Source organism: Mirounga leonina, unplaced genomic scaffold (assembly GCF_011800145.1).
Source record: "Mirounga leonina isolate KUSES-001 unplaced genomic scaffold, KU_Mleo_1.0 Mir_488, whole genome shotgun sequence".
NCBI classification, from domain to species: Eukaryota; Metazoa; Chordata; class Mammalia; order Carnivora; family Phocidae; genus Mirounga; species Mirounga leonina.
Genome location: NW_023270777.1, coordinates 8084192 through 8099779, shown reverse-complemented (window position 1 = coordinate 8099779; position 15588 = coordinate 8084192). Strand labels below are relative to the sequence as shown.

At 41.0% G+C, this 15588-nt stretch overlaps 1 pseudogene; it reads left to right on the top strand.

Moving 5' to 3' along the window:
• Positions 1-446: 446 nt before the first annotated feature.
• Positions 447-540, top strand: LOC118000205 (annotated as a pseudogene).
• Positions 541-15588: the final 15048 nt, after the last annotated feature.

Here is a 15588-nt window from a genome sequence, read left to right as displayed (position 1 = left end):
TTGTTTAACCCACAAAGATAATATAATCTTTCAGCCTTCTTGTTAATGTGCTCCCATCACTAATCCAAGATCAACACTCATATATACTATTGGCTGAGAACTCTATGATTTGGATTCTGGTATAAACCACTCATTTCCCCTTAAACGTTAGTTTGAAAACCATTATACAGTAGATGGCCATCACCCCACATCTATTATTCACTAGAACAATTCTACTTAGCTACGTCTACATAAGGCCACAGAACCAACCGCAATTTTGTTAGTACATTTATTTTTTTGTTACTGCCGCTGTCATAATTCTAACCTACTAGTAACCAAAATGTTTGCCAACTTTTTAGTTTCCTTTCTTTGATCCTCTAGATTGAACCTACACTAATGACTAAGAAGCAAAATTTTGGGTTACTGACATTTTGGCATCAGATGGAGTCAAATATACATTAAAATGAGTGCTCCCTTCAGCAGCACATCTACTAAAACTGGAATGATGCAGAGAAGATGAACACGGATGACATACATTAAAATGAATTCTTACCTTCTTGTGCTTTTTCAGAAATTTATTAAATATTTACTGAAGGCCTACAATTGCCTGGGATGAGGCCAAGTGCATCAGGGGGAATAATAAACAAGATGGTTTGGGCTCTCTAGGAGCTCCTAGTATAAATCCAGAGAATCAGTTTTGGGCCTTTTCAAACCTTCAATTTTATTGGAAAGAGCCATCTTGGAGTGGGGAAACAAAACTTTCTAGAATGAAGACTAACAATGAGGTTCATCACGGCCAGATTCACTTCCATGACAATGATTCTGAAGCATCAAAGAGGCACCTGGGTAGCTCAGTTGGTTAAGCTTCTGCTTAACTCATTTATTCTCTTTAAAGTTTTCTCCAACTCTGGCCGGGGCGGGGGTTGGGGAGGCACTGCTCTCCACGGTTTGCTTCCCTCCAACAAGGAGAAGAATATGATGAGCAAGAGAGTTATGATGGATTTGTTCATCTGTTCCCTCCACAAATAACCCACCACCTGCCAACTCACAGTTGTCACAGCAAGTACCCTGGGACGAATGTAAAGACGAACATGCCATTGAGAGCTAACCAATCTTGTGGAGAAGACAATGGTACAAAAAGCAACTTGTGATGAAATTTATCCGAAACAGGCACGTACACAACATGCTGTGGAAAATCTGCAGAAGATGAGATTTCCTCTGACTGGGGGTTGGGGGTAAGCTCCTCAGGAGTGTTTAAAGATGAACAGGATTGAGATGCTTGGGAAAGAGGGGGAAGACAGTCCAGGCTAGAGTTTCTGTCTTTGCAGAAGTTACAAACACTGGAACTCATGTGTCACATACCACTGTACAAACCCAGATAAGAATTCCACTTTCTTTCTTTCTTTCTTTCTTTTTTTTCCATTTGGGAACCACTGAAATGTGCCCACACGGAGGACTGGATTTAGGAATAATTTGTTGTAGCAAATTAGAACCACAGGCTCCCTCTAAATTTTCCCCTCCCGGTTATTATGATTGAGGCCTCTCTCAACATCCAAGCAGACAGGAAGGGAAATCTTGGAGGCCACACAGCTCACTGCAGCTTGCCCCGGGCCTCACCCATAACAAAGATGGAGCCGTGAGCCTTGGGAGGATAACACAGTTGCTGGGGAAGCTGGAGGAGAAGGCTTCATTCTAAGTGCAAAGCACACAACCCTCACCTGAGTTATGTTTCAGTTGGGACCCAACACCAAGCAAATCTTACTCACCCAGGCCCGGTTCTCAAAACAGGGCTGGGGAGATAAACACAGCCGTGCACCTTACTTGGGAGAAAAGGCAACAAACCAAAAAAAAAAGATTAATTTTTAGGAAGCCAAGCGTTAATCCGACAGTGGTTTTTCAAGAGTGCCTCAAGCATTAGTAGGTCATTAAATCTTTGTTAACAGGCTAGGAAAAAAATGTGAAAGAAGGGGAAAAAAGTGGTCATGGTTCTGTTTAAGTTTACCCAGCATGGAAATTTCATCAAATCATGGAATGGCAGGGATGAAAGGATTCACAGGACCCCCAACCAAGGCTCGACGCCCCTCACCGGTGTCCCAGGACAACGTTCTGTTTACTCTCATCTCCTACAGAATGCAATTCACCAGACTGAATTTGGGTTTTACTTTTATAATTTGGGAATGTAATAAAAGTCTAACCTGTATTGCAGTACCAGTTGACTTTCAGAACTTGAAAACTGCCCTTAAGGTCCTTCTGAATCTTCCTTTCCTCTGGTTATTCTTTATGTACCATGGTTTTCTCAACATCTCCTCAGATGGCATGATCCACAGCCCCGAGTAATCTTCACTAACTACAATCTTGCCCGCTCCTGAAAGATGTCCAGCTGGGCAGCAACCCCCTTGCACACTGTGGCCCGAGAAGTGCACAAAATATTTCAAGGATAATCTGACACCATGGAGTAGTAAAAGGCCACTATTACCCCCAGTTTCAAAACATACTATTTCACTTAAAGTAACCAAAAATATGAAAGAGGAAAGCAACATTTTTGGTCATACTTTTAAATTCGTGACTTTATTTTTTTTTTTAAGATTTTATTTACTTACTTGAGAGAGCAAGAGAGATAACAAGAGAGAGCAGAGCAGGAGGGAGGGGCAGAGAGAGAAACAGGCTCCCCACAGAGCATGGAGCCCAACGCTGGACTCAAACCCAGGACCTTGGGATCATGACCTGAGCTGAAGGCAGCCACTTAAATGACGGAGCCATCCAGGTGCCCTGAATTTGTGTCTTTAAATCGTCAATCAAGTGTTGATGATTTGCACCAAGTGAAGGTGGACAAAATTGATATAAAATATACCTTTTTTAAATGATACTTTGACTTGAAATCGAAGACTTCTTATGGATGCATGCATGTGTGTGTACACACACACAAACTCGTGCTTGAAGTGTTTCTATCCCAAGTGTCCCTTCTTGACTCACCTGTTTAGGGGCCTGAGGATCCACTGGCCCTGAGAAGAGGTAAGGAGGAGCATTCGCTGTGCCAATTTCACACATAGAGATTGAGGATAGTGTGTAGAAGGTATGAATGTCACAGTGATAAACTTAGGCAAAAATAAATAAATAAAAGAACTCTCTTAATTTCTCTATAATTGAATTTCACAGAGCTATCAAAGCCCCATTCTGATGCTGGTAGAAAATGGGAACTTTCCAGTTCAAGATAAACTCAACCAGTTCTAAATTGTATATAATCTCTTTTGGATACACACCTGATCCAGCTGGGATTTTCCTCCACCGTCCCTGGTGGTGATCTGGTGTCAGGTTTTGGTGGGAGGGGATGTTTCAGTCTATCTAGAATTCCATGCTGACGTGGCTCACCTGATCTGAGCTTTGCAACTGGCCCCAGCTAGACCCACTGGTGAGTGTCTATACCTCTCTCTGCCTCCAGGTCCATTCTGCATTACTTCATCCCAACCTCATTCCGTCCCATCTCCTGACCTTCCACCTCCTCTGTCATGTCCCTCCAGGAAGTGCAGGAAACTCTCATCTTCCCATCTTGCACCACGGTGAGGTCGTGGGGGACTCAGAGAAGGGAATTTACATAGGGTGCTCTCTTCCTAAAGAAGCCATGCCACATCATCATGTCTGTTTCATAAGCTCAGAGAAAGGGAACCGTAGTAGGCTCCTGGCTATCATGGACTTGACCTGAAATGTAAGGGGCAGGATCTCTAAAATTCTCCCAGGACTCTTGGTTCTCCTCTGGGGCTTGATTCGGCAAAGGTTTGTATGTGGTTCACTTTTCAGGAACTGACTAGCACCACTGCCAATCATGTCCTTTCCCGCCTCTCCCCCACTGCCTGCTGCTACCCTGGATCTGCTTGGGGTTTGGAAAAGTTCTCTTACATCACTGTGCACTGTGGTTTATGGCAGTAACTCTATCCTCCAAGTCTTCCAGATCCTGAGACTTTTTGGGCTCAAGAAGCTCTCTCTTAAAAAGCCCAGCTCTTGCCACAAGAAACCCCAGCTTCCAAGACCATGTCTCTATGGCTAATTTTTATAAACATGCAGAAATTGAAGTGCCTTCTTTATGCTGGCATGTGTCTGCCTCTACCATGTGGGAATGAGGCCTCTAACCAGAGTAGAGGGCCCTGAGACAACATGACAATTGCAGGAGAGGAAGACCTCAGTCATTGTCTGGGGGTTTCACATCATTGTACTTGTGTCATTAAATGTTGACTTATTTGTGTCATCATTATTGTGTCATTAAATGTTGACTGTTTCAGGAACATGGGGTTCATATTCAGTGACCCATCTCGTAACAAAATGTAACAGTCTGTGAGTTCATAACTAGTGAGGGAATTCTTCAAGGTCCTGGTGGGAAACACTCACCTCAAATGGTTCGGATAACAGAGAGTTTAATGAAGGACTAGTTACAGAGGTGTCAATAGGGTAAAGGAAACCAGTAAGGGGGGCGTCGAGGCCGCAACCCCAGGGCTGCAACCCCAGGCACCCACCCCAGGGCTAAAGAAGCAACAGGAGAGGGGTAGAGGGTACCCAAGACTGGGAGAGCTGGAGCCATGGAGGAAGAGCCATCCCAGAGGAGCTGTGGTTAGGGAGAGACTCTATCAATCACTTCCAGAACCTGAACACAAAGCAGGGAGTGGACAGAGAAGAAGTTCATTGACCTTGCTTTTCTCTTGTCCTTCCGCAGGCAACAGTGGGACAGATGCCACACTTTGAGCAAGCCCAGGTAAGATTCCCTAGGGCTCAGGGTCCCAGGGCACAGAGAAGGGTAGGGACTAGGTCTTGGCAGGAGATGGATGGAAGGAAAATAACAAACCTGGTAAGCATAGCATTCAATGCCCCATTTTTGAATGCTTGTCTTCCTTCCCCTACTCACTACTGAGTTAGTTTAAGTGGCTCAAGTAAAAAGGCTATAAATAGTGACCATTGAGCCTTTTTTCAGATTGAGTCTTACAGGGATTCTTAACCTTTTTTGGTAGGTTACTACTACCTAGAGAATTTTAATACATGTATTTTAAAATATTATATATATATATTTGGCCAAGTTTTGAGAAAAATGCACTTGCCACACCAAATCCATATGATGTCAGAGAGTTCATGTAGCCCTTGAAGCCCGTCTATGGGACCCCCAGGGCCCCTGGATCCAACTTTAAGGACCTTTGCTCCAACTGGACTAATATTTCAGAGACTTTTTATCAAATAGCTGAGGTGCTGAGCACAGGGAACAGAAACATCTTTGTTCTTGAAAACCCTTAGTTGGATGAATAAATTTCCCTGGTGCCCTCTTAAGGTTAGGCAAAGAGAGTGATTGAAAATGAAAGAATGCTAATCTTAAAAAAAGAGAGAGATAAAACCAAGACTTCAGTTCTGTTCAACAGGCATTGCCTGCCTCCTGTGTACTGAGAGCTACAGAAGCCAAGAACACCTTTGAGTAAAAAACAGCCAAAGGGAAACTCCAAGAGAAGAAAAAAAGCAGAACAGAAAGAAAGGTATAGGGAAGAACGTGAGGTCATACCTTCTAATCCTTCACCACTCTCACCCATTGGGACTTGGAGACTTATGGAGAGAGGATGCAGCACAGTGACTGGTTAGACAGAGAGTAGGATTTGGATTATTGGATTTTATCATGCAGTAGAATAGACTACCAAGTCTTATTTGCTGACATAGTTTTCCTTAAATCTTCATACACATCCTTTTTGTTGTTGTTATTATGCAGAGGTCAAGTCTTTGAACCTGTCTTTCATGGCCCTCAGTGGTCTACCCACATCTACACTTCCGAACTCTCCTCTTGCCACATCTTCATCCAGAACAACTCAGTCCCTCCCCCCAGGGGTGCATCCTGTTCCTTCTCAATTGTCTGGCCTTATTTGTGCAGGTCCCTTTTCCTAGCATGCTTTTCCCTGCCCCTTCCCACTCACCCCCATTCTCCTGATATATGTGTCTCTACCTATGAGGTTCGTATCTCATGGCTACCTCTATAAAATTATTTTAATTCTAGTTAAATGAATTTTTTATTATAAGAGGAGAAGCAGATGTGCTATCTATCTTACTTGATAATTACAGTTATCTGTATAACATGTTGCAACCTACAAAACATTTGCATACACACTATATATTCAAATGGTTATCACTGAGCATGATTCCCTAACATCAGTATGATTGGCTAACCTTGACTGTTTCAGAATGGGCACATGACCCAATTCTGGGCAATGAGAAAAAATGAAGAGTTGGCTACAGTGTGCCTGGGGAGAGCTTCCCATTCCCAAGGAGACATAAGAAGATAAGACCTCTCTTCTTAGGGCATCATGTGTGTGCATATGATGCCTAGAACTTCTTCAGCCATCTTGCTCCCAGCTTGGAGAGGAAGCCAACAACGAGGATGCCAGCCCCTCAGCATCTCAGGATATTGTAAGTTTGGTATCAACCAATCCTAACATCAATCAATCTTGGTGTCCACTTCCCCTCTGGACTTACTGTTATGTTATAAACTAAATATCTGTATTACTTAAGCAGTCAGAGTTTCTCTGTTAATAGCAGAAAGTATCCTAACTATATACACTTAGCTTTGAAATTTTTTCTTAATAATGGTAGAAAACTAGAAAGATGGTAACCCTAAAACACAGGCAACAAACACAAAAATAAAGAAGAGGGACTACATTAAACTGAAAAGCTTCTGCACAAGAACAAAAACAATAACAAAAGAGAGTGAAAAGGAAACCTAAGGAATGGGAGAAAATATTTTCAAACCATAAATCTGATAAAGAGCTAATCTCCCAAATAAATAAGAAACCCCTATAACTCAATAACAACAACAAAAAAAAACCCCTAAAAACCCAAAGTTGAGGAGAAATTGGAACCTTTGCACCCTGTTGGTGAGAAAGCAAAGTGGTGCAGCTACTATGGAAATCAGCATGGAGGTTCCTCAAAAAATTAAAAAATAGAACTACCCTGTGATCCAGCAATCACTCTTCTGGATATTTATCCAAAAGAAATCAGAATTTCAAGAGATATCAACACTCCTATGCCCATTGCAGCGGTATTCACAAAAGCCAAGTGTGGAAACAACTTAAATATCCATCAACAAATGAATGGATAGTGAAAGGAATATACATACAACAGAATCTTATTCAGCCTTAAAAAAGAAGGAAATTTGCAATATGTGACAACATTGATGAACCTTGAGGACATTATGCTAACTGAAATAAGCCAGCCCCAGAACAACAAATACTGCATGATTCCACTGCATGATTCGAGGTATCGAAAATAGTCAAATTCATAAAATCTGAAGTGGAATGGTGATTGCCAGGGGCTGGGGCCAGGGGGAAGATGGGGAATTACTAATCAACAAGCATAAAGTTTCAATGAGGCAAGATTCATACACTCTAGAGATCTATTTTACAATATTGTACTTATAGCCAACAATAATGTACACCTAAATGTTTGTTAAGGAAATAGATTTCTTGTTAAGTGTTCTTTTTTTTTATTTTTATTTTTTTTAAGATTTTATTTATTTATTTGACAGAGAGGGCGAGAGAGCACAAGCAGGGGGAACAGTAGAGGGAGAGGGAGAAGCAGGCTCCCTGCCAAACAGGGAGCCCGATGCGGGGCTCAATCCCAGGACCCTGAGATCATGACCTGAGCCGAAGGCAGACGCTTAACCATCTGAGCCACCCAGGTGCCCCTTGTTAAGTGTTCTTACAAAAGAAAAGAAAGATGGTGAATGGTAAGCCTAGTCAGAATAAAAAAGTTAAATAAGATATAAAAACAAAAGCCAAATAGATATATAGTCAAACACCCCCAAAATAACTATATTAAATTGTGTGTACATTTTGTTATTGCTGAAATCAGGAAGGAAGACTTGAGCTGAGTTCCCTTTCAGATGAGACAGAGTGTATTCTAAGGTAGGAACTCAGATAAAAACGTATAGGAGTCATACGTCCTGGAACGGAATCCCAGCTCCACTCCTGCCTGGCTGTCAGACTTTGAGCAAGTCACAGAATATTACTGAGTCTCAGGTTTTTCTCTATATAACATGAATAATAATAACAGCTAGAGTAACTCATTGTTATGATTAAATGATGTAATATATGTAAAGCACCTAACAGGGTTCTTGATAGATATAGTAAGGGGCTCCATGTGTCACTTGCCATTATTAGTATTTTAAAGAAATTTGGTGAGAAGTGGGACTCCTTACCTAGGTTGACTGCATGCTTCACAAGGAAAACAAAAAGGACTTTGGCTGTCAGACAGAGAACAGAAAAAAGTCATTCTGGGCAAATACAGGTGTTCTCGAGGAAGATAGCCATGTTTGACAAAGGAAAAACCAGTGTATTCTACTTGCACAAAAGGCAGAAAGAGCATTCAAATTGAGGAGCATAAAGCAGAAGGATGCCTTGTCTGTGTTTCTATGATTTTTGGTATAAGTTGCATTTTGGAGCCGGTGTTGTCTTTACTACATAATAAAGGTTCTTAACCTGAAAATTAAGTGGAGACTTTGTGGCTTGTGGCTGTAGTCTATGAATTCTGTTTGCTGTATTCCCCTTGGATGTTTTATCTCCTAGAACATTGGGCTATAAGAGATTCAAAAGGAGGCACCACAAAAAAAAAAAAAAAAGGCAACTGAGCTTTCTGAGTTCATTCAAACCCAGGATCACTGCAAATGATGATGAACTCATGCACAAAACAATCTATGCAACTATGTGTTGCAGCCCTACCCCAAACTCCCAAGGCTTAAGGAAGTACCTATTAGTACAAAGAGAAAGAACCCAAATAACCACTGACAGATAGATAGACAAACACAATGTGGTATATCCATACAATGGAATATTATTCAGCCTTCAAAAGGAAGGAAATTCTGATACATGCTACAACATGGATGATCGTAAGGACAATATGCTGACTGAAATATGAAGTAAGCCAGTCACAAGAGGACTAAGGTTATGTGACTCCACTTATATTAGGTATCTGCCATAACCAAGCTCAGAGAAATAGAAAGTAGAAATGTGGTCACCAGGGTCTAGGGGGAGAGAGAAATGGGGAACTGTTCAATGAATACAGAGTTTCAGTTTTGCAAAAAGAAAAGCGTTCTGGGGATTGGTTGCACAACAGTGTGGCTATACTTAACACTACTGAACTGTACACCTAAAAATGGTTAAGATGGAACGTTTTATGTCATAAGTGTTTTACCATCATTAAAAATTAAAAAAAATAATTTTAAAATGAAGAAGCAAAAAACCGGATTATTTTTTAAAGAATATTAAGGAAGAAATTACATCAATTCTTTATAACTTTTTCTAGAAAAGAAGCAGAAGGAATACTTCCTAACTTAACCTGATGAGGTCAGCTTTGCCCTCATGTCAAAACCAGGTAAAGGGCGCCTGGGTGGCTCAGTTGGTTAAGTGACTGCCTTCGGCTCAGGTCATGATCCTGGAGTCCGGGGATAGAGTCCCATATCGGGCTCCTTGCTCGGCAGGGGGTCTGCTTCTCCCTCTGACCCTCCCCCCTCTCATGTGCTCTCTCTATCTCATTCTCTCTCTCAAATAAATAAATAAAATCTTTAAAAAAAAAAAAAACAGGTAAAAACATTGCAAGAAAAGAGTAGTACAAACAAATATCTCTCGTGAATATAGATGCCAGAATCCTCAACAAATCACATCCAACAATGTATAAAACCAAGTGAGATTTATCCCAGGTATTCAAAACAAAACTGGTTCAACATTCAGAAATCAATTAATGTAATCCATCATATTGATAGGCTAAAAAAAAAAAAGTTACATTATTATGTCAATAAATGCCAAAAATGGCATTTGCAAAATCCACAGTCATTTATGATTAAAAAACAAAAACAAAAACTAAGCTCTCAGTGCACTAGGAATATAGAGGAACTTCTTCAACTCAATAAAGAATATCTACAAAAACCCTCCAAATAACACCATACTTAATGACTTAATGCTGAGAAGCTTGACGCTTTCCCACTAAGATCAGGAACAAGACAAGGATACCCCATCTCACTACTCCTTTTCAACAACATACTGAAATTCTAGCTAATGCAATCAGACAAGAAAAGGAAATAGAATGTGCACAGATTGGGAAGGGAGAAATAATGTCTTTGCAGATGGCATGGTTATCTATGTAGAAAATCCAAAAGAATCAACAAGTAAAACTCCTGAAACTAAAAAGTGATTATAGCAAAGTTGCTGGACACAGATTAATGTATAAAAATCAAAGCTTTCCTATATACCAACAATGAACAAGTGGAAATTGACATGCAAAAACACTGATGAAAGAAATCATAGAAGAACTAAATGAACAGAGAGATATTCCATGTTCATAGATAAGAAGACTCAATATTGTCAAGATGCCAGTTCTTCCTATCTTGATCTATAGGTTCAGCATCATCCCCATCAAACTTCCAGCAAGTTATTTTGTGGATATCAACAAACTGATTTTAAAGTTTATATAAAGAGGCAAAAAACCTTGTATAGTCAACACAATATTGAAGAAGAAGAACAAAGTTGAAGAACTGATACTACTTGCCTTCAAGACTTAATATAATGTTATAGTAAGCAAGATAGTGTGGTATTTGTGAATGAATAGATAAATAGATCAATGGAATGGAGTAAGGAGCCTAGATAATTGACTCACATAAATATAGGCAATTAATCTTTGACAAAGAAATAAAGGTAATACAATGGAGAAAAAAAGTTTTTTTCAACATATGGTGCTGGAACAACTATAAGCCACAAGCAAACAAACTAAAAACAGCAACTAAAAGAATCTAGACATAAATCTTCCACTTTTCCACAAAAACTAGCTCAAAATGGATCACAGACCTAAGTGTAAAATGCAAAGCTGTAAATCTCCCAAAACATAACATAGGAGAAAATCTGGATGAACTTGAGGTTTGGTGGTGACTCTTTAGATTCAACACCATAAGCATGATCTGTGAAAGAAGACCTGATAACCTGAATGTAATTAAATTTTAAAATTTCTGCTCTGTGAAAAACACTGTCAATAGAATGAAGGGATGAGCCACACACTGAGAGGAAATACTTGCAAAAGGCCCATGTGATACAGGACTATTAACCAAAATATACAAAGAACTCTTAAAACTCAAGAAAACAATAACCCAACTAAAAAATGGGTCACAGACCCTAACAGACACCTCTCCAAAAGATACAGAGATGGCAAATAAGCATTTGCAAAGATGTTCAGCATTATATGTCATATGTTCAATGTATGCTCAAGATGCTCAACATCATATTTAATTAACAGAGAAATGCAAATTAAAACCACAATGAGACACCACTGCACATTCACTAGAATGGCCAAAATCCCCAACGCAGACAACACCAAGTGCTGGGGAGGATATGAAGCAATAGGAACTCTCATTCAGTGCTGGCGGGAATGCAAAATGGTGTAGCCCCTTTGGCACACACTTTGACAATTTCTTACAAAACTAAAACATACTCTTACAAGATGATCCAGCCATCACTCCCTCTGGTATCTACCCAAACGAGGTGGAATTTTATGTCCACATAGAAACCTACACAGGGATGTGTATGGCAGCTTTACTCACAATTGCCAAAACTTAGAAGCAACCAAGATGTTCTTCAATAGGCGTATGAGTAGAGAAACTGTGGTTCATCCACACAATGAACTATTATTCAGCACGAAAAAGAAATGAGCTATCAAGCCATGAAAAGACATGAAGGAACCTTATATCCATATCACTAAGTGAAAGAAGCCAATTGGGAAGGACTACATACCATAGGATTCCAATGGGAATGACATTCTGGGAAAAGAGAACTATGGAGACTGTGAAAAGATCGGTGGTTGCCAGGGGCCAATGGGGATGGGGTGGGGGGGACGGAGGGATGGATAGGCAGAAAACAGAGGTTTTTAGGGCAGTGAAACTATTCTGTATGATCCTATAGTGGAGGATGCCTATCATTTATTTGTCAAAATCCAGGGAATATACGCCACCAAGAGTGAACCCTAATGCAAACGATGAACTCTAGATAATTATGATGTGTCAATGTAGGCTTATCATTAGTAACAAGCATACCACTCTGCTGGGGGATGTTGGTAGTGGGGGAGACTTTGGGGAGGGGGCAAGGGTCTATGAGAAATCTCTGCACTTTGTGCTCGATACAGCTGTGAATCTTAAAATGCTCTAAAAAATAAAGTCTGTTAAAAAAAAAAAAAAAAAGAAGTGGGCGCCTGGGTGGCTCAGTCGTTAAGCGTCTGCCTTCGGCTCAGGTCATGATCCCAGGGTCCTCGGATCGAGTCCCACACCGGGCTCCCTGCTCAGCGGGAAGCCTGCTTCTCCCTCTCCCACTCCTCCTGCTTGTGTTCCTGTTCTCGCTGTCTCTCTCGGTCATATAAAATAAATAAAATCTTAAAAAAAAAGAAGTGAGGAAAAGGAGGAGCAATGTAAAACAAAATAGAAAGTTAGAAACTGACAGAATTTTTACGATAATCTTGCATCAGAAAATCCAGCCGAGGCTGGATGCTATGCTTCTATGGACGTGGCATTTCCACTGTGACTTTGGTTTTCACCCTCCAAACAGAGCAGCTAGTCTGTGTCTAATTGTGTTTATTTTTCCCCCTGCAGGGATGTTTAACAGTCCCCTAACCACTGAGATGGTCCCATAAAATTTTATGACAACAATTTCTTAAGTGAAATTTCCATTCGGTCTGTTTGTGGGACCTTCAAAAAAGCGGGAGAAAGCCAAACAGATATAACTCGGGACATTTTCCTGAGGTCTAATTTAATTATAAATCATAACTTTATGAGCCTACCATTCAAAACTCCTATGATTTCTCTGCAGCACAACATAATTTACAGCTCCTGCAAGACGGTGAGCTCATGCCTAGAACCAAAGGGCACCCTGAACCACATCTCTTTGGGAAATTTTACAAGTTATGCTCTGGGAAGGTGACGTCTGACATTGGAGGTTGGCGAGCTCAGGCCTCCCTCTCCCCTCCCCCACCTCCCACCAGGCCAGCATCAACACGCACAGAACACAGCAGTGCCGAAGAGGCCTTGAGTGTTTAGTTAATGAGAAGACAGAGGGAAAACCAAGATACACAAATGACCGCGTTCATCTCCCTCCTGAGATGAGCTGCTATTTGTATTTGTCCCCTGCTCACACCCATGGCAGTGAGGACACAGCTGAGCTGCACAGTCACCACAATGTATGTGGCCTTGGACCCTTCCTGCTGAACTAGGGGTTTTCTTATCTTTTATTTGAACATCTGGGCATTTGTTAAAGATTGTGCGTATCTGCGGAAGTTGGTCAAGACGGGCCAGAATCGCACTCACCGGGAGGAAGGCGTGAGCTTCTCACTTGGACTTATTCCAAGTTGAAAAAGCAAGGTCAGGATTCTTAATGTCTGCAGCTCCTAAGTCTGGACTCAAATGCATTACTCAAGAGACACCCAAAGTGCAGACAATGGAGGGGTGGTGAATCTCTTCATTGTGGTTACATGGCCACTGTAAGGAAAAGGCATGACTGCAGGTTTCCCACTGTGACACAGTATTAACCACTTGACGGGAGAGTCGAAGGGTCAGATGTTTCTCCATAAAGTTTTGGAATCCATTACTAATCAGAAATAAATGTAAACCAAAAGAAAAAAGAAAGAAAGAAATGTAAACCATCTCCAAAATGACAAATTAAGTCATCTCTGAAATCCTAATACAAGACAGGGGAAACGATTTCATAAATTGTTGATTTTTTAAAAATTCGTTTCCAGTAATGTATGGATTGTCAGGGGGCTGTGCCCCTAACCTATGGTCCAGTCCTGGCTCTTCTACTTGCTATTTACGTGACCAAAAGCAAGATGCTCAAGCTCTCTAAACTTAGTTTCCTATTTTAAAAAAAATCAAATAGTGTTATGTTAGTTTCAGGTGTACGAAAAAGTGATTCTGCAATTCTATGCATTACTCAGTAACTATATTGGAATTAAAATTAAAAACTTAATTTAGGGCACCTGAGTGGCTCAGTCAGTTAAGTGTCTGCCTTCAGCTCTGGTCGTGATCCCAGTGTCCTGGGATAGAGTCGCATATTGTGCTCCCTGCTCAGCGGGGAGTCTGCTTCTCTGCCCCTCCCCTGGCTCGTGCACTCTCTCTCAAATAAATAAATAAAATCTTTTAAAAAATAAAATAAAAACTTAATTTTAAAAAATGATCATTTGAAAGCCAAAAATAAATTCAAAAGGTGGTGGTGATTTTTTTTAATTGATAAATGATTGATATATAACATTGTATATATTGTACAGTTTTGCCTGTATAGCATAATGATTTGATATATGTATATATTTTGGTGGTGGTTTTAATAATTCCCATCTGTAACACAGGGCTGTTGCAACTCACAGTTAACAAAAGGAGAAAGTAATTTCAAAGTGGCAACATGGGGTTTCTTTTTTTAAAAAAAGATTTTATTTATTTATGAGAGAGCGAGAGAGAAAGCAGGAGCAGGGGGGAGAGGGGAGGGGCCGAGGAAGAAGCAGACTCTCCGCTGAGCAGGCTGGATCCCAGGAGCCGATTGCGACCCAAGCCAAAGGCAGACGCTTAACCAAATGAGCCACCCAGGAGCCCCAAAGTGGCAACACCCTTCTTAAATCTAGGAAAATTTCAAGGATTCATGTAGCTCTGTGCTACACATTTTATAAATAATTAACTCATGTAAATCTGGTAACCCTATGAGATAGTCCTATCATTATCCCCAGTCTACAGATGGAGAAACTAAAGCCAGAGAGTTTTCTTTCCTAAGGTCAAAACCCTTAGAAAGTGCATTCTTGTCATGGACATTTTGTGTTTTTAAAAATAAAACCAAAAACCAAAAACTTCAACAAGTATCCAGGATAGTTTTCCACTGTCATGGAAATACTTTTAAAAATGCAATAGTTATGGGGCACTTGGGTGGCTCCGTTGGTTAAGCGTCTGCCTTCAACTCAGGTCACGGTCTCGGGACCCTGGGATCGAGCCCTGTGTTGGGCTCCACGCTCAGTGGGGAGTCTGCTTCTCGCTCTCCCTCTGCCCCTCCACCCTGCTCATGCTTTCTCTCTCTCTCTCAAATAAATTTTTAAAAATGCAATGGTTATTACACAATTCTGGGCTCTGCATTAAAAGGGGATGCTATGGATAATGGCCATACTGAGTCCTTACTCTTCGTCAAGCCTGGAACAATGGCCCGTCCTTCTGGGTAACCTGGTCCACCTTGCAGGACTCCCCCTGGGCTCTGCGGAGCTTCCAGTCCCTGTGCCACCTCCAAGGGAAGCTGAATGGAGATAAAAGGATGCTACTGCATCCTGGGCAGTGATCCCCCCGCGTGGCCTTAGGCAGTTTCTTCTTCCTACTGCTGCTTCTGTTGCTGATATTCCTGCTGAAAGGTGTAATCACATTTTTTAAGTGTTAAATTATGAATGAGCATGGGTGTTATGAATGTGAAATTATGAATTAGCCTATATGCAGAGGGTCTAGAAGATGCAAATGTGTAAAAGGCAGGGGCCATGCAATGTGCTGTTAATGAAGCAGCCAGGCCAAGCCTGCTGTGCAAGACAGAAAACCACAGCCTGGCAATTGCTATC